Raw genomic sequence first — 20077 nt, forward strand, 5'->3', positions numbered from 1 at the left:
AGCCCCACAAGAAGTGGCTGTTCTGCAGCACAGTAGCAGACCTGGAGTGTGCACTGGGCTTGATCCTCCAGGGCTATAAATCAAAGGAACTGCACTGCAGTCAGCCCATCTGCTGCTCTTTGTGTCACCTCTGCTGTGGGACTGCCAAGGACCACAGTCACCCTGTAATGCTCTCTTAGAGACAGCCACAAACATGCCACAAACATCCAGCCCTTCCAGTAGCTGCCCCTCTGTGTTCTCAGGGATTCTCTCCCTCCCCTCTGCCCTTCCTTCCCTCCCTTCTGGCATCACTCAGCATTTTGAGCAGGAGAGCAATTCTCCAAACTGAAAATATCAAAGTATATCTCTGGTTAGATCTCCTCCCAACCCTCCCAGTCTGTTGACTTGGAAAGTGAATAACTAATAAGGCAGCATGCCATTGTTTTCTGTTTATGATAATGGAAATAAATTGTTGGCTCCAACTTAGGCACTGATTGTTCCTTTGATATCACTGCCAGGAAGCAAAATAAAATGGATTTTTAAAAATCACCTTTCACAGAGAGTGCCACAGGCATTTGAAAGATGAGCCTTTTTCCATGTCAAAGTCTCTGCCAGAAGTGCCAAATACGTGAGAAGAAAAATTCTAATCCTTCACTATTAAAAAAAACAACAAAAACAAGAGCACAAGAGAGAATGTGAGAGCAGGATTGCTTGGGCAGTGGGATGGGTGAGCTGGCACATCACAGATGTCCTGAGAGTGCTCATGAGGGAGCAGCAGAGCTGCCTCCATGGTGAGGAGCACTTCCTGAAGAATATAGAACACATCCTTTGCATTCTCCCCCCTAATAAAAAACGCACAGGTGGGCTGGATGAATTACTCTGTCTGCCTGGCAGCTCTTAAACTAATAATAAGAGATTTTAGGAGCCAAAAAGGCAGGAGGGTGCTTTGCCCCAGAACTTGAACCACTCATAAATCTTGCTCATGTGTTTCTTTAACGATTTGGTGCTTGTTTTTTTTTTTTTTTTTAGGCTACATGAAGCAGCAATTCCATTGCACCTCCAGTCCTTCATAGCATTTTAGTGCCTTCCCCATGGAGTTTCAGGGGCAGGCTGTCAGGGGTTTGAATTTTTCTCAGGGTGCTACCACTCCTCCCTGACATGTGAGGCATTGGCACCAGTGTGACACACACAGGGAGGAGGCTCCTCCTCGGAGTTTGGAGCTGGATGCAGATCTTACACCATCAGAGCACGGCGCTGTTTGGTTTTCATGACGTGCTGCAGTTTGATTTGGCTCAGAGCAGAGGATGGAGCAGAGAGCCAGAGTCAGATCTCAGGCCAAACACAGATTTTGCGTTTTAGCTACCAAACTCCATCATGGTTTGGCAAAGTGGTGCTCTCACCTGCTCACACCATGTGGGGAGCACCTGTGATCTGCTGGGAAGGAGGCTGCTCGTGCTGTGAGAGGCTCCCAGCAGGAAAGCCAGGCTACCAGAGCCTGCTTTGGCTGGCCCTGGCTGCTGCAGGTGGACTGGGAGTGCACAGACCCTGGAACACGCTGTGCTGCAAAGAGAAGCTGTCAGGAGCAGAGTGCAGCTCTGTGCCTTGCCTTGGTGTCACCGTTCTCTGAACCTTTTCATATCTAGGGACTCAGACACACCACAGCAGCAGCACGACCTGAGAGCACACCAGGAGAAATAAAAACTATATCACCTTCTACAAAAGCCTGCTTTTGAAAAAAATCCCCCACACTGCCTCCAGCCAGCGTTCTTGGATATCATTTTTGGAAGAACATGCTAGAAGACCCTGTTTTCCAAAGCTCAAACCAATACCACAGCTTAAATAGCAAAAGATCTGTGTGGCAAACTGCTAAATATAAAGGTTGTTTGACGTAGATTTTAGCCCATGCTTGGCTCAAAGTGCATCCTTATTCTGTAAAGCATTTAAAAAATTATTACCTTCAAGGCTGTAGCTGTGTCCCACAGAATGGGGCAATTTAATTGGGACTTTATGAAGTGCTTATGACATAGGTGCTGTTCTGAATCAAAAGGTTTGAAGGGCTCCCACCAAAGTGCCCTGGAATAAAGTAAAGACTTTCGATTGGCTTCAGCAAATATTCAGCCAGGTCCTAATTTTTATACTTATTACTGGTTTATGACAGGATATTTAGAAAGAAAAAGGAAGGACCTTTTTTCTCCAGATAATACCATCTACTCTATTTCTGAAAATTAAGGGTGTGATTACTGACCCATAAGTACTTTATGATCACACTTTGGTTTGAACTTTTATGAGTGTATGTAGGTTTACTAACTCTAGCACTGCCCAGTAATTTATTTCCCAGGTGGGCTACGAAAGTCATCTGGAAGAAGGAAAACAGTGTCTAAGGGCTTGCAGTGCAAAGGGATGATTGTGCTAGCTGGATTTGGGCATGAATGTTTTTGGAAACAGTTTTCAGAGAAGGGGCAAAGTTTTCTAATAAAATCAAACCTTTTCCTTTAACCCAGAAGCAGTGCTTCAGATTCTTGCTTATTTCATTGAAAGATTGATATCTGCTGCTCTTTTAAGGACAGAAACTGGGTTCAAAGGCAGCAAAAAAAGCTATTCAGACCCCAAAAGCTGCTGTGACAGAAGTGTGAAGAAGCTCTGAATGTCTTTGCAACCCTGTCACCCTTCTTTCTCCTGAAGACAACCAACCCCAGGGCCTTTGCACAAACTTTTCTGCACTGTGCAGCATGACCCAGAGCTGCAGTACCCCCAAGGGCAGCACAAAAGTTTCAGGTGCCAAAAGGCAGCTTCTCTGTGCTCAGTGACTGCCCCTTTGCTGGTGAGAAAAGCTGAGCCAACGATGCTCACCTGAGGCAGCTGCAGATGCTGTGGCACCCTGCAGGTTGGCTCTTCAGTGCTGTTTGAGTTCCCAGAGCACCCTGGTGTGGCTGGCACACCTGTAAATCACTTGCTGAACATTGATCTGCCTTGGCTGAAGAGGCAGAAATTAAACATCAGACCTGAAAATGCAGTCAGCATCAATGTTCTGGCACATGAACTATTAGTGGTATTTACAGGTCCCTGGAGAACAAGGAAGTATTACACTGTGCCATGCAAACCCAATATTAAATGAAATTTCTGCTTCTGCAGCTCATGTGGCCTCTACTCATTCTACCCAACACGTTCCTGGGAATACTTCAATGCAAAGAAAAATCTACTTTGTTCTGTTAAAAAACCCTCTCTTTGGCAATACCTATGAAACTTCAGGAAAGTGATTCCCAAGGAATCACCTCCTGGACACAGCACAGTTCAGATTGCTGCGACACTCATGCTAAAGTTATCTTGGTTTAACTTTAAAGCAGCACCTCCCTGAGGACCCCTCAATTCTGGAAAGAGCAACGTGTTTCTGTGTTCTGTGAGAGTCTGGATTATTTTTAATCTTCTGGACATGTTACAAAGATCAATTTACAGTCTCACAGAGATGGTAAGGGCAAGGGCTTGCGGGCAGACAAAATGGGGGCTGGCTGTTGTTGATTAGTGAATATTATTATTTCTGAAAAAAAAAAAATTTTATAAAGGCAACTTTGAGTTCCTTGCACTCCTTGCATCATTTCAGAGAAAAAAGTAGTGAGGACTGGCCCAGATTCATAGACTGCAATGCAGCCATGATCTCTTAGCCCTGCAGAGAGTTTGATCCATCCATTACAAGCTGTACAAGTCCTCACAGCTCTGGACAGGTGATGTGCACTAAAAAAATCCAGAAGATAATACAGCAAAGCTTTCTTTTACTCTCTCTGTCACCATTTTATATATACTATAATGAATTATGCCAATGCCTTTGTTCCCAAATTACTTGAACATGGAAGAGCATCTTGCTTGTAATTTTGAGACATGAAGCTTGATAGCATTTCCAATATTATGCAAGGCTTCTAATGAAAATAGCAAGGACAGAGTTAGAGCAAAACTATGGTATGTGCTTCCCATAATATTCAGCAATGTACATTTTAAAATTCTCAATTCATTCATGTTGCAGACCCAGCAGTTCAAATATTTATCACAGAATACAGCACAGATATGCAGACTGAATCTGTATACATTTCAGAAGTCATAAAAACCCATGAGCAGAATTTTTTCCAGTTCTATTTAAACCTCACTTCAACCTTACTCAGTAAAGTGCTATTCCTGACACTTAAAGGGACCCCAGTACAATTGTTCCCTTAATTTTGGCTGATGAAAAGCAAGAACCACAGAGTTTTGTACTTCCAACCAAAAGAGTCAAGTGGCCTAGATTTGCCTAAAGTTTCACAAACACTTCTGCAAGAAAGTATGGCAAGGCACTTTGACAAAATGCTGGTAATGTCCAGAATTCCACACTCCTGAATTTCAAGCTTTGCCACGTTAAAAAAACCCAAAAACCTCTCACCATGATTGTTTTCATATCATTGTAAGTATGGTCAGCATTTTTAGACTGGATCACGTTCCAGGAATTACAACAAAGAATTTTAACTTCTGGAGTAGAGAAAGGGCTTTTTATTTGGGAACTGTCATTCCTGGAAGTGCCATTCACCAGTGTTCCTTCGTGGCAAGACCCAAGGGAGCAGTCACAGCAAGGGCTGAGATGAGGTGACACTGCACAGGTGGCTCCCAGGGCAGGTCCCTCAGTTGCCATTTCAAACCACTCCAGTTCTTGGAAAGACCTCAGTGACACAAAGAGACATTTAGGAGTGTGGCACCAGGCTGTGCTGGGCTCTCTCTGGGAATTTACTCAAATTCTCCAGCTCCACCTTGCCTGTTTGTGTCCCCATGGAGATGCCCAAAGCCGGGGGTGGTGGGACAAGGCTGTGCCCTGCTTTCCTGTGAGCCCAGGCACTGTGAGCAGGAGGGGTGCCAGGGTCACTTCCAAAGCTCACTCCTGATCTGAACCATCAACCAGGATGGAAATGCTCAAGGAGGTGCACCCTGAGTGGGAAGCTCTGCTACAAATGCAAAACAGATGCTAAAGGCTTGAGAAACAGATACAAAGAATAAAAGTGACACTTTCAAAATCAGGGTCAGAAGCAGGAGCCAAACCAGGATTTGCTCACTTCCTCACCATTGTTTTATCTAGACTGCTGCTTCTTGACTTCAATCTTAAATCTTGAAAATTCATAGCCTTTCCTGGATATCTTTTATGCCACGGTTAGCACTCTGTGATGTTAAAGGTTTGACTATTAAAATAAACATCCCAGTTACAGACAGTTATCTGACATCAGTGAAATGGTGAAGTTCCTATTCCCCAAATACCTGTAAAGCTTTCATTTTCCCTCTCCAACAAAACCAAGATGACCTTCTCTTCCCCTTCCCCTGATATTTCTCCTCCTAAGGCCCATGGGGCTTTCTTGGCCTGTCTTAGCCTCAAATCAGAAGGCAGATGGATTTTCAATATGAGCTTTATGGTTAATAGTACCCCGTTCCCACTAAAATATTGCAGATTTCTGTGGCAATTCTACTTCCAGCATTGTCAAAAGCATGCAAGAGCCAGGCTTGTTACATGTGAACAAAATTTAAAGGGATAAAAATCCAGAAGGGAGTTATTTTTTTTATAAAGGCAGAGTTTTACTGAGATATGGTATTGTCCAGAATTGGAACCTCCTATAAACTTCTCTTGTGGGTCTTCTCTTGTGGGGGTCAGTATGTACTTCAGACACTGAAAACAACAGCCCTTACTCTCTTACCCCATCTTTAATAGCTAAAATATTGCCATTGGCATTTTAATTCCCTCAATAAGAGCTCTGACAAGAGCACTCAGAGGCTTTTGACTTCAGCTTGGCCCAGAGATCTTTATTGAAATGATCTTTTACAGACTGGGCATTTCAAGCATCTGTGGCTGCATCAAAGAGGTGCAGCCTTCAGTTCATCTCACCAGAGTGAAAAACCCACTACCCCAAGGTGATGTGCCACATCAGAGCCTTGTTGGTCCCTTTCAGAAGAATCATTCTTCCCACAAAGCATCAGAAAAATAATCCTTGCTTGAGAGTCCAGAGGTGATGGCTGGAGCCCATCTCCAGCTGGTCCTCAGGGTGGACCCTGGGCTCACTTCACACCCTTGTCATGTTTGCAGCAGCTGTGCTCTTGGTCCCTGGCTTGGGGGTCCCTTTTCCTTGGCCTCATCTGGGGACAGCCCTGCTCCTGCTGCTCCCTGGCAGCAAGGCTCAGGAACATCCTTGAGAAAGGCTGTTTGGGATTCTGGCTGAAAAAAACAATCCCTTTGCCTTGAGTCCTGGCAGTGGTGCTGCTCTCCATTGCTCCGTGTGTATGAGCTGCAGGGATGACAGCTCTGTAATTTTCTTATAAAGCAAACACACTTCGTTTTAGCCCTGACAGCAAGCGATCCAGGGCCAGCAAATTGCTGGCAAATGCCTCCTTATATTCATCTCTTCGAGTGTTTTGGCTTTTCTTTACTTTTAATTTGCCTGGAGGCAGACATTTGAGATAACAGCTGTTATGGTGATATTATCAGTCAATCTTCCTGTCAGAGAACGCCAGGAAAACGCCTGTGGAGCAGAGCTCTGGGGTTTTTGGTTTTAACTGCTCTGGGGCAAATCCACTCCTTTGTCAATGCTCTGCTCAAAACACGGGAAGAGAACAGAATGGGACTTGTTTCTACCCTCTGATTGTGAAGAAATGCCTTTTCCTGCTGATAGAGCAGGGGTTCCCCTCCTGCTCCTTGACGATCTAGAGCAGCTCTTTGGCAGACCGTGCCACATTTTTCTCTTGCTGTTGAGCAGTGTCAGAGCACATCTGCCACCAGCAACATCCCCATGGTTCTCTGGTGACTTCCTTGCTGTAGAATACCTGGGGACACTCCCACTAAGAGGGATCTCTATCCTCCCATGGAAAACCCTGCATAGCTGTCTTGGGTCCAGTTACAATGTTTGCTGGGGAGGAAAGTTTCTTTGCTTCCTGAGTGTCAAGAACCATCAACAAATAGGTCTGGAACGCCCTCTGACAAAGCTGAGCCATCTGCAAGAGGGCCAAAAAGATTTATTAATTCTTTAGAGAAGATGCCATGACACCACCAGGGAGGTGTTAGCTTGGGAATTACTGCTCTGCACTTTTATTTTTTTTTTCCTACAGAAATACAAGATGGCAACTCAAAACTTTGAAACAAACTAGGATGTGCTTCTATTTGGTGCATTAATGCCAATAAGCCAGTTTTTCCTGTTTTCCTGTTTCCTGATGAAACTCGACGTGCTTTGCACTAGACAAACTTATTCATTATGTTTTGATTGAAAACAATTAGTATCTGAAGATCTTAAACTACTTTACTGACATCAAAAGCTGTGGGAGGATAAGTAGTTACACCTATGGAATGACCATGATTCCAAAGGAACAATGGAATGCAGGCATCTTGTGTGTCTGCAGTCCCAAAGGAATGGAAAATAAACATTTCTGCTTGCATGTTTAACTGCTTTCAAATTTCCTAGTATCTCTAAGTTAAGTGGTAACAGCAGAGATTCCTCTTTTCCATTTCCTTTATGTTACAAAAAGGTGTTTTGCTGGAAATTAAAAGCCCATTTCTAGTCTGCACCCCACATCTCCTGACCAACTATGGGCAAAATTCAGACTACTGTGGTCTGTTTCCTCACTTGGAAAATAATGAGATCACATAAAAATAGGGTTAAGCATTCCAATACCACAGCAACAGAGCTCACACAGGCACCTGTGCAGCAGAAAAAAATACATGTGAAAGAGAAAGGTGACTTGGAAGACAAGCCTTGAACAGAGATCACAAAGGTTCCATCCAAGGAAACTCTTCCCAAGTAAATCTTGTGGTTTGTTTCCCAAAGGTAGCTTTCTCAGCTTTGAAACACCTGCTCCCAAGTATCATCAGTTTATTAAAAGAAGCTGGCATTTTTGTGGGCTTGGAAGATGCACAAAGTAGGTGTGTGAAATTTATTTTCACCCATGGCACTCAGGTGCAGCAGTTTGGAACAGTGTTAAATGACTGCACACGAGAGCATACCTCATGCTCCAAAAATTTCCACTGAGCTCAAAGAAAGTATTAGCAGCCTTTCCTTTTGGGTTCTTCCAGAGACAAGGAGAACCTGCTGCCTGCTCAAACATGGGGGAACCAAACCAGGTAATCTGTACAACAGTAATTTGCTAAATACTGCTTTGCCTACGTGCTTTCATCACTGCTGATGTGGTAACATAAAGGATTCGTTCAGCACAGGTGAACTCCTTGTTCCAAATGTCTCCAGGCTTTTGGGAAATTTCAGTTTCTGGAATTGAAGTCTCACAGCGAGTAAGCTTTGAGTGATGGGAATGCAATTGAGAATTTCCTATATCACAGTGGCAGGACTGTTGGGGCTAAATAAACTGGCTGAAAAATGGGTTTTCTTTGATTTCTAAGGAGGTTGACCCAACGAGAAAAAATGTTGTATTTCTTGTGAAAATCTTGGTAGAGGTTTTGTCCATGAGATTTGCATTATCACACAGATAACTGCCAAGAGGGGAGGGATACAAATTCCTGCTGTACATCAAAGACTGACCACGACTGGAAACAAAGGTTGGTCTTAAAGAACTGATATCTGATAAAGGCATCACACTCCTGGAGCTGAGCTGCCAGAAACAAAGGTGAGAGGAAATTCAAGGTTTCATGACTTTAAAGCTACTGGTTATTACTTATGGTTTCATTTGGATACTTTCTCTCTGATATTATAGTACCAAATACTCTCCAAGCAATCTTCCACTAAGATTGTGGTTTGCTGGATAAGAGACAGTGCCTTTCCCTGGACTCATCACCTGGAATTGAGAAAAAAGGGCTACTCAAATCTGCAGGAAAAATATAAAAGACAAACAAGGAAATGTCAATTAAGATTAAGAAGATAATATGTGGAGTAACTGACTTGGCAGTCATGCATTTCCTTTAGCATTTTCTGTGTAATTCACTTCTGTGAGATAAATACAGCCATGGAAGGTAAGAAGGGATGAGCAATGAAACAAATTTTCATTAAAAAGGTCACTTTCATACTTTTGGAATTTTTTCTTTTTAATGAACAGTAACCTATCCTTTGTTAGGCACAATGACAGACAAGTATCTCACACCCAGGGGTTGGAGTGGGAATTCAAACACCCAAGAAGGTTCTTGGACACACACAGGTAGTCTTTGTTGGTGGCACCTGTGATCTTCTTTCTGAGGTTTTTGGGCTCTAGAGGAAGGAAGAGGGGTCTTACAGAAGGGAATCTGGGAATTCTGACTCTATCTCCCTGGAGAGGAAAGATCCCTTCTCCAGAAAATAATTATGAGTTTCAAATGCAAACATCTTCAGACAAAATATGGAAACAGTCTGAGGGAAGAAACCAAAACAAGGTGTCTCCTGCACCTCCTTTCCCAGACAGCATCCCTCATCACCCATGATTACTTTCCCCTTCCAGCTCTAATCATTTCTTTCAGCACAATGGCACCACTCATGATGGAGCTGGGAAAAAAAAGCCCCATCCTAGCCCAGCCCACAGCCTGGTACAAGCTGTGGGTTTGAAGCCCTGAGGCAAGGAAGCCGTGGATCCGGGGCTCCCAGGTCTCCCAGTTGGCTCACTATGGGATAACAACATGGGGAAAAAAAAAAAAGTTTCCTGCCAGGATGGCTGGCCAGGAGCCTTGCAGGGAGGCAAAGCCCTGTGTTGTAAGACAGATGTGATGGGAATTGAGGTGTCTAAATTCCCGTACGAAAAGAGGAACTTCCCATTTCTCTCCTATCTGATCTATGACGTGTGCACACTCTTTGTAGGGAGGGAGCAGGAAAAATACATTTTAAAGGATAAGCATCTGGATGCCACTCTTCTCATGCTTGGAATTAGAATGAAGTGCCTTATCTGCTCCAAACTGTGCTAAGAAACATGGCAGATTTAAAACAAGCTATTTAGCTCCTTTTTTCCCTTTCAATAATTTATTTTTAGACTGGGGCATTTTTCTGCCTGATGTATGTAGCTGTACTTTTGTTCACAGACACGACTGCACACAGGACTACATGTTAAAGAAATAAACCTGTGAGGCTCTAGGAGGCTGAAAGGGAGATATGTAGAAAATGGATAGCATTAAATAAGACCTCTGACTGTTAGGATGGTGGCCAGAGAAGATTTTGGCCAAGAGAAATAAAGGGCTTACCACTCAATTAAGCCATGGAGCCAGACATGTTGTAGCCTTCTGGGAACCTGAGTGAGGGCCTGGAAGACAAAAGCAGACTCGTGCTGCCCTAGAGAGATCACCAGCCCTCCTTGGGAACACGAGAGCACTTCAACATCAGCCTACATCCCAAAGTTCAAGAGCATTCCTGTAGGGCAGGCTGACACCTTGGGTTCTTTGTTGCAAGCAGCGCTTCAAATTTCTCTTTGCAGATGTTCTGGGTCTCATTCAGGTCCCTTTCCAGGCTTTGCACAGCCCTGGTGTGGTGGGTCTGCACTGCACTGCTCAGAGAGAGCTTCAAGAGCTTGTTGGGTTTCCAGGTTCCCCTTGCAGGGTTACTGTGCTGGTCCTGGGAGCAGGGCAGCCAAGCAGCCTCTGGGTACTTTCCTTCCTTTGGAATTCAGTCTGGTTGTCTTTTTATTGAGCAGAGGAACAGTGAGGGACAGCTCAGGGACAGCTCAGAGGGAAAAGGGGAAGTGTGTTGGGGTGGTTTACCAGCATGGGATGGGTCCTGCTGCCTGTCCTGGCTGGCACAGGGACTGGGATATTTCTCTGCTGTTCCTTTTGATGGAAAAATCTCACATAACCTGTTAGCACACGTCTTTGCTGCCAGAGACCGTGTCATTCTCCCTTGCTTCATCCAAACCAGCCTCTTATTTCTCAGTTCCTCTCTCTGAGGGCTTTGTTTGTGAGTGACCCACTGCTTGTTTTTGTGCAGCACTGCAGGCAAGAGGGCCAAGCATGCCTCGGTGTTTACATACCAGGATGTGATGGCCTCGTGCTGCCTGCAGATTTATTCACCTCACTGCAAGCCCAAGGACAGATCTTGGTCATGGGTGGTGTTTCTGAGCTCTTGCTATCCATACACACGCTTCCAAACCGGGCTGAATTTGCCACAAGCTGCTAAAAACAGGCGAATCAGCCTGGCATGCAAGTCCTGCTCTGCTCCCCCTGTTCTGGCTGCTTGTTCAGGAATACCCCTGGAGACTGGCAGTGCTTTGGAGCAGAATTCATTATCTAGCAAAAACACTGGATGCACGAGACTTGTGAACAGTCACCTGCAAAGATGCACTCACACCAGTGGGAGGGTGATTTCTTGGAAAGGATCTGCAAGGCTGATCCTCCAAGATGCTACCAAGTGACTTCCTATTGACCTCAACAGCAAGAACACTCAAATATTTGAACACTGGGTGGGGGACAATGTGGCATTTTAAACAACTGCTTGTCTCTGAAAGTATTTGATCTGTGGGGGGTAAAATCAGCACTTAATTGGAACATATGTCTGAGGCAGGCATGACAAAGAAACTATGCAATGCATATATTTTAATTTTAAATAAATCAATATGATAATTTGGGATCAGGTGGGGTTCTGCAGCTAGAAGAAAAGAACAAAGGGAGGCCATTAGTTATACTTTTAATAAATCAATTTGTTAATTAGGGATCAGGTGGGATTTTCCAGCATGAGACAGAGAACAAAGAAAGCTCATTAGCTGTGTTTTAAATAGATTGATGTTTTAGTTGGTGTGGAGTTCTCCTGGAAATAAATGCAAAGTGGGAAATATACCAAACTCTATCACTGGAGAACAAACCTGATAAAAAATAAGAAAATTTCCCTACCTACTTAGGGCTTCTGTATTTTCTAGGCACTCCATAGTACAACACAAGTGTGGTCAGGATGGAACTCTTGAAAGGTCCAAGGAAACAAAGAGAGGAAACCTGTAGTATATTCTAGGAAATAAAGAGGAAAAGTAATTTCAGATTTGTGGGACTCACCACAGCTGGCAAAGTGATTTCAAAACACTGCAGTGCTCAGAACCACCAGACCTGTCTGAAGAACTGGGTCCTTGTCCTTTAGCTGGCCCTGCCACAGGAAGGTGTCAGCTACAAGGTGTGGTGAGTTCTGCCAGGTTCTCTCCAGCAAGAAAGGTCACTGGGCACTGAGCTTGTCTCCCTTGTGGCATATCCAGATGTGGACAAGCATTGCGTTGGAGCAGCATCTGAAAGCAAAACATTATCCAAGAAAGGGAGGCAGGAAGGAAGGGAGAAAAAAGGGTTAAAAAGGATGCTGCTCAAATGACCAAATTGGATAACATTCAGCCTACTTACTCTTTGATGCTGCAATGGAGGAGAGGAAATCAAAGCCATCAGGACATATTAAGGAATGCCAAACACTACAGGAAGCAAAAGGTTTCATCATAATCAGTGTCCACTTGTTCCCTCCTGTGCTGAACATTTAAAAGGAGCTTTAGAGGCAACTTTGCTTCTGCAGCTTTTCCTCTTGCCTTGTTTCAGTTCTGTCCTCCCTGCACTGCACACAGGCACTGCTGCTCACTGCTGATGGAAAATAACACGTCCTGCAAGGCTGTGATTTCCTGGGGAGGCACCTTATCTTGCTGCCTGCACAACAAGATGCACATGAGAATTACCTCCTAGGAAGGCAAAAGCTCATCTGTGTCACTGCCACATCTGCCCATAGCTAAAAGGTGTGCAGGACTTTCTGTGAATTTAAAAACCATCTCATTCCAAAGGCCATAAGAGCAAAAGCTCAGATTTTGCCAGGAATTGCCAAAGTGCTGCTCAGTGCCCCAGCAGGCTCCTCATCTGCCATACCCAGCAGTCACAAGCAGCTTAAATCACCGTGCTGCTTCCACAGACACATAAAACCAGAGACACAGCCAGCTGCAGCAAGACATCATAAAGACATTGAGTTTGCATACAACCCTCAAAGATTTCCGCAAAGGGTCTTCAGGTTATTTTCTCACCTCAATGTAAGGCTGAGCTGTAATAAAATGGCAGCCAAAGGGTGATTTAGCCCTCACCTTAGACAGGCTGTTGTGATGGATAGTGGATACTATTTCCACAAAGAAACAGGGCCTCGAGTTTTAATCAGCTATGTAAAATAAGTGAGCCTCTCTCAAAATGTTTTTGGCCCTTCCTTTGTGAGCAGATTCTCCACAGCAAGTAGAAAAACACATCCTATACATGACTTATAATGCTACTCTCCTCTTAGAAGAAGAGTCACACCAAGTACAAGCACAGCAGCATCTTCACAAGTTCAAAAGTCAGCAGCCAGACTGAGGCTCTGCTGAAACCTGATCCATAAGACAAAGGGCAGTTTTATTTCCCAGGTTTTCCAATAAAAACTTTAATGTGATTTTTAGTTTCGAGAATGCAAATAAAGAGGTGAAGATTAATATTTCAAGACTTTTTTTTTTTCTTGAAGCAGTGACTTAAAGAACCCTTCATTTCTCCAACTGAAGATCCAGAATCAGTTTCTGAATTTTTTTTTCCAGTTTTCTGAAAGTTCTGACCAGGATTTAACAAAGCTGAGCATTCCTGTCATTCCTAGTCAGCCACATTAGCTTGCTCTCCTCCTTCAGGGGAAGTACTGCATCCCTGGAAATGGCAGACACAGAACTGCAGCTGCAGTTCAGAAGAACATCAGTCAGTGAGACACTCAAGTACATACTTGAGTGCAATTAGCATAATTGGGACACGAGTGTGTGATTGAGGGTAAGTATGATTAAAGTTAAATTTCTTTAAGATAAATGGATTAATGCAGATGTTTAGGTAATTTTGAGCAATAAGGACAGCAAGTTTAAGCAATTTGTCCAAATTTGTGAGTGATTTTTACAGGAAACCACCATTTCTAATCTCACAAGTCCCAATCTCAACCCCATAAATGCCTAAAAAGTTGTTATTCCACTCATGGCAGCCTAAATGCTGCCTGTTTTCTGCATATTCCCATGATGGCTTTGGAAACCTCATCAAGGGAACAACAGGGCTCCTTAGGCTCAGCTCGAGGAGAGGCTGAATGAGCCAAAAATTCATTACTAAGAAGTTTGTCAAGGAAATTTCTGGACACTGGCAAGCTGAGACACCAAAGGTGTGTGCCTGGCTCTTCTATAAAGGCAGAAGAGAATCAGGGGTTGAACCTTTGTGCCTTTTATCCTGTGTGCACAGAATCCAGTCCTGGCTGTAGGCAGTCAGGAGCTCCCACAACAACAACCAAACCCCTGCAGAAAAGCCCCATCCACCATGGTCCTGCTCATTAATTCACAATAACTTCTTCCTCTTCTTTGCAGTCTGTGATTAGAACTTGAAAATCAAAGCCATGAACCTCCGAAATGCTGAAATGAAGATACTCCATGAGCAAACAATGGGTCTCACTCCCAGAGACAAACAGCCTGGGCTCCATCCCAGCTTTATCCAAATCTTCCACTTGATATCCACTTTGGTGATGTGAAGCTCTGCTGGATGGCTTCAAATTTGCCTCCAGACTGTTCCTAATTGTTCCCCTTTATTCTTTCTGCAGAGTTAGCAGAGACACACTGGCAGTGGAAGCTGCCACTTTGGGAAGAGTTCTGATTAAAATATACATTGCTTTGATCAGTGCCTTCCCTGCAGTGTAAGATAAACACCATCAGCAGTTCTGGTTGATGTTCATTCCTGAGGCACATGCTGTGAAGTTACTGCACTACATTAAGCAAAAGTTTAAAAGGAAGTTGTTGTAGCCAGCTAGGACTTGGAATTATCCTGATACTAGAAATCTTAAAATCTAAACCAAAGCAAACCAGCACTGCCTTTCCCCCTCTGTCAAGTAGGGTCTTCCACAATGGCAAGTCCAAGAGATCCGGACTGAGAATTTTTACAGCCTGGGCATTTATGTCAGAGGAGGAGAGGCAGATTTCATAACTAATTTAGTGATTTATGTCTTTTCATTCAGCACCAGAACTCTCACAGATTTACATTTCTCTTTGGATGGTGAAGCTTGTTTGTATCTCCCAGCTGGAGGCTGGAGGAGCTGTCTGAAGTGTAGCAATGGTTTTTATGTCAAGATTTTAAATGCTACTTTTCCCTCTTTATTTTTTTTTCTTTCTGCCTTTTTTTCTTGTGAAGCCCAAAGAGGTGTCTATTAAAGGAAACTAGTATTAGCACATATAGCTTTCATGGAGATTGTTTTATTTTCTGTACTTCAGCTTTGTAAGCAAAATTTATGCTTTGGAATTTGCTAAAAATTTTCTATTGCTTGAGGCTGGCATTTCTAGGGAAGAGAATGCAAAAAAAATACATTAAATATAGCAAGAGAATGGAGAGTAGCTTAATGATGCTACTTAGAAACTCATAAAATAAACTGGTGTAAGAGGACGATGTACTCTGATTTTTTAAATGGAACTTTAAATGACATTTTAATATTTCCTAAGAGAAGGGCAAGAACCAGCCTATCTTTCCTTTTGCCATCCCCAGATCCTCAGTACCTACAAAAATTTTGGTTGAGTGTCCCCAATGCCAACGAAGCTGCCCCAAAAGAGATCCAGGTGATGGATTCTCCCACTCCCTCCAAAGGTGGGGGCAGAGGGTGGGGGCTGCTGCTGTCGAGTGTGGCCCAGTGGCACCAACAACACCTCTCTGCACCCCTGCTCTGTCCATTCGAGGGCCTTTTGTAATAAATGTGCCATAAAACTGTTTTACAAGCCAGGTCTCACTCTGCTCTCCAGCCTTTCCTCATTAAGGGCATTGCTGCTTCAAGGAAGTTCAAGCTGCAGCACGTTTCACATCTGCATTCCTTGACGTGTTTTGAAATTATTTTAGAACAATTGGGAGAGGAGGACCAGGTCTGGGGGGGTGTGGGGGGCTGAGTGCTTCAAAGAGAAAGTAGATCAACGTGCAAACCCCAAATTACATAACTAGCCCCACCAAGGAAATAAATTAATTTGTTTCCCAATGGCTTATTTATATAACCCTTTAATTATAGCCAACTGTATCACCAGTATTATACCATGGGAAAATGTAAAAATGTTAAGCAACCTGCCCCTCCACCCTCCCCAGACCGACAGCACGATCATTAAGCAACAACTACATGCTGGGGCATCACCTTCTCTTTTGTCTTTCAGAGGTACAGTTCAATAACGTGGCTATGAAAATGTAACCTCAAACCTAGCTCCTTTTCTAGGGCTTTTGTGTGCTCCTGAACTCTACCTCCCAGCTGGGTAGTAAAAATGGGACAGCATTTGACCTGCTTGCAGCACAAAAAGGGATATTGTTCAAATTTTTGCTCTTTTTTCCCCACTCTGCCCGTGAGTCATAATCAGCCACTGAGTCCTGTTAACTGCAGGTGCTGCCCAGCCTGTGCTGGCTGCTCAAATGTGGTAAGTTTAGGTGGCTCTGTTGACTTCAATTAAAACATTTCTAATTGTTCCTAATTCTGCAGGCACCAGCTGAGCCCCTGGCTTTTGCCCTACAAAGGGCCAGTGTGTTACAGCAGCTCTCTGCAGCTCTCAGCCTAATGAACGCCACCCATCAGGACTCAAACACACCCACAGTGCCAAACAGCACCTCAGCAGCCACAGGGAAGGTTTTGCAGGTGAGAAATGGCAGAATTTCCTGAAGCTGGAATATTCCAAGCTGCTCTTTCAGTCCCCTTCAGAAGACAAGACAGAAATATTTCTAACAAAAATAATCCTGGTGATCAGAGGTGAAGCTGGCTGTGGATGGGGACAGTGCTGTCCCTTCAACCACGGGGCTGCAAGAAGGGTTTTGTTATAAGGGATGGGAATTCTTCCTGATGTTTCTGTGGGTGGATTGTCTTTCAGTACTTGCATTAGTGGAATCTTTCAGGTACCATGATCTTCTCAGGGACAGGGTAAGCCTTGGTGGCTCAGCAGCACTGCAATATGAACAGCTTTATTTAGGGACAAAGGTAACTCAATGCTAGATTTACCTACAGAGGTGTATATTAATGCCCCACCTATGACCAAATTAGAACAGATTTGCAGGGAGGCTTTGGACCCTCCATCAGTCAGACTCTGTCCATCAAGCTGGTTATCCTAAAGTCAGGCATCATTCCCACCATGTGTCAACAGGTTCAGTGCAAGGGCTGTGCCTGGTGTTTTGGGATGGCCTTCTTTGATTAGAGGAGTCTTCCCAGCCTCTATAGTCAAGAATCAAGGAAACTCTGTTCAAAGTTCAAAAAGAGCTAAACACAAAGCGCATGCTGGAGTTACCCACAAGAAAAAGCCTCAATTAACTTGCTAAATAATCCTTTCTTTGTATTTATATTTAATTTCAAGATGGCATGAAGTGAGTTTTAGCAAACCATTTTTGCACAGAGAGATGAAGCAATGCTCTAATTCTATCTTCTCCACCCTTTGAAGCAGCATTTTGCCAGCCATGGCTGGGATGCCCGAGGATGGCCTTTAGACCAAGTTTTGTGTTAAAAACAGATCAAAAGAAAATTGGTCATGTCCTTCAAAAGGCAGGTGCTCTCCTCCCCTTTCTCACAGAGCTGCAACAATGAGACAAGGCTCAGAGTGAGGAACATCTTCTCTAATTCTGTATAAATGTTTTGGCTCACACTCTCTGCTTTTCAGATGGGAAGAACAGGTTACCCAGTACAAGGGACCTTAATTATTTCAATCTCAGTTCTGAGCTAAGAGTGGGGAAAAATGAGGATTTCAAGGAAAAGTGGAGGTTTTGTATTAAGCAAAAACTAAAATGTTGAGCCTCAGGCTAGCTGCTAATATACCAGAGGCATTTTATCTCAGGGTTTTATTATGACTGAAGAGAGATGGAAAATAACTTTAAAATCTTAGCTATGGCTGCAATAAATAAATAAATATATTTCTAGTCCTCTCGGTGGTAGAATAATTCCATCAAATGTGAGCAGTGTGTATCTACCCCAAAATCCTGAAAACAAGAAAAAAATAACAAGACAGCAACATTCTTGACAAGCATTCTGTGATTTCTCATCCAGACCTAATTTAGGCTTGCAACAATGTGATCTATATGGACCCATACAGTTCTTGCTGACATTTCAGATTATCTCCTTACACAAAGCACAATAACTGGGCTGAGGTGTAGAGGAGGAGATTGGTCTGGAGGAAGCACAAACTGGTTGAAATCCAAAAGCCAAATTCCTGAATCTTTACAAAGGTTTAGTTAATATAGGTTTATATATTTTTCTCACCAAATATCCTTTCCTGATTTTGGCTGGAGATAGGAAAGTATCAAAGACTATTTCCATGTTGTTTTTAGCTCAGCAGAAGCCAAGACCTACAATAAATCTCTAGGGAAAACAGCCTTTCCTCCTTTCACTGGTTGGTCATCAATCTTCTCTGGGGTTCCCTGATGATTCTGCATGCACTTAACAACATAAAATCTTCCACTGTACTTCAAAGTTTTCTTTGAAAATAAATGTTCTTGTTCAGAGATGCAAGAATAGAAAGCTGAGGCTCTCCAAGCCTCCCAGGTTAGTCTAGACTCAGCTGGCTGGAGCTCTGCAGCTCTGTGAGCTGGGCTTTGTTGGGAACATCCTACTGGAGAGCCCTGGTCTGCATCAGCATTTATTTCTGCACTGTGACTCAGTTGCTTCTTCACCTTTTGTGATAGCCAGAACAGAGTGGGAGCTGTGAGCAGACAACTGGCAGGCAGATGGGGCTTCTAATAATCTGCTCTTCTTTTGGGAAATGTAAGGGAAAAATATCAGGTAGCCAAAAAAAATTAAAAAAAAATCTATCAGAAAACCTGGAGAGACATTATCACCTGAAAAACAAGGATATGATCTGGAACTGATTTCTATTCTCCCTAAAATTCCTCAGCAGAACAAAACATCTGTGAGCTGGATTGCTGTAGACAGCTGGATCTGGAGAAAGGCTGGAATTCACCCCACCAAGACATAACCTTCTCCAGTAGGAATAATATCACCACAAAACACATCAAACCAGAAAGGTTCTTGCAACTGTTTGCAGCTCAGGAAATCGATGTGCTGCACTGCTATTTGTAACCAATATAATTTTATCTCCACTCTGTGCCCACTTTCTGGTAATGCAGCATAGTCACGTTGCTGACAGTGTGTGCAAATGGGGATTTATGGTCCTCTGTGCTATGGCTAATGAAGTTAACAGGGAAAAAGAAAACCAAAACCAAATTCTGTATTATAATTTTTTTGGGTTATGCAGCTGCACAAATGATACACGGGAAAAAAAAAACAAAACAAAAAACCGAGCCTAAAGTTTTTTAACAAGAAAAGAATGGAATCATGTTGACTGAAAAGAAGAATATTTTGGACAAATATTTTGGAAAAAAGACAAAATTATATCATTGTGGACAAAATTCACCAATGAATAGATTTTTTTTCAGTTTCCAGAGAAAATTTTGGCATTTTCAGTTACCTCACGAAAAATTTAAAAAGAAAAAATAGTATTCAAGGAGCACAGGCTCTTTCCCATGAGCACCTATGTTCAACTGAGAGGTCCATTTTCTTATCATAGCAAATGTTGACAAATATTTTTGACCAGCCTAGGATGCTTTGGCACTGCAGGTATAAATGAGGCACCACTGGCAGCTCTTATTCCCAGTGTGGAATAAGAATAAGCCCAGACTCCAAAGGGAGAGTCCATCAGGAGCTACCTGGAAGCTGGTGGGACGTGTACCCACATCTGATGAGGCTGTGCATTTGCTAAAGTACTGAAGTTTGTTTTTATTCCCCTGAATCCTCATTGATGCCACAGCAGAAGTGTTTATGCTGACAGCCAGTTCCTACCAGCTGAGGATCTGGCCTCATTTCAGCCTCCTCGACTAAATTTTTTGGCATGTTCCTGCAAGAGGGTTGGCACCGTGCCAGGGCGGAGGTGAACAGAACAGCATTCCTGGGCTCTTAGTAGTGTTGACCATTGTCTTGATGTGAATGCACAAAAACCTTCAAAGGCAGAAAGGTGACTCCCTGTCATGTGCAATGCTCCTTCCAGTCCTTTCAAGGCAGAGATGATCAGCACAGTCTGTCCCCGAACTCGGGACACGCCGCAGTCTCCCCTGAGCGGGCGACGGAGATTGTTGTGGTGAATAGTAACAGTAGATGAGGTGCTATCTTCCCCTCTAAATTGAGCCATTCAATTTGTCATGAACGGCTGAGTATTCCTTGCTGGCATCTGGGACTTGGATTTCAGCGCT

General features: G+C 43.5%; 1 long non-coding RNA gene across 1 annotated transcript in view; it reads right to left on the reverse strand.

Moving 5' to 3' along the window:
• Positions 1-11819, reverse strand: part of LOC148224130 (uncharacterized) — a 46981-nt gene extending 35162 nt beyond the window's left edge. The window contains exon 1 of the long non-coding RNA XR_015802830.1: positions 11747-11819. This is a non-coding gene — a long non-coding RNA (uncharacterized LOC148224130). The remainder of the gene's footprint in view (positions 1-11746) is intronic.
• Positions 11820-20077: the final 8258 nt, after the last annotated feature.

Source organism: Sturnus vulgaris, chromosome 3 (genome assembly GCF_052056855.1).
Source record: "Sturnus vulgaris isolate bStuVul1 chromosome 3, bStuVul1.hap1, whole genome shotgun sequence".
Lineage (NCBI taxonomy): Eukaryota > Metazoa > Chordata > Aves > Passeriformes > Sturnidae > Sturnus > Sturnus vulgaris.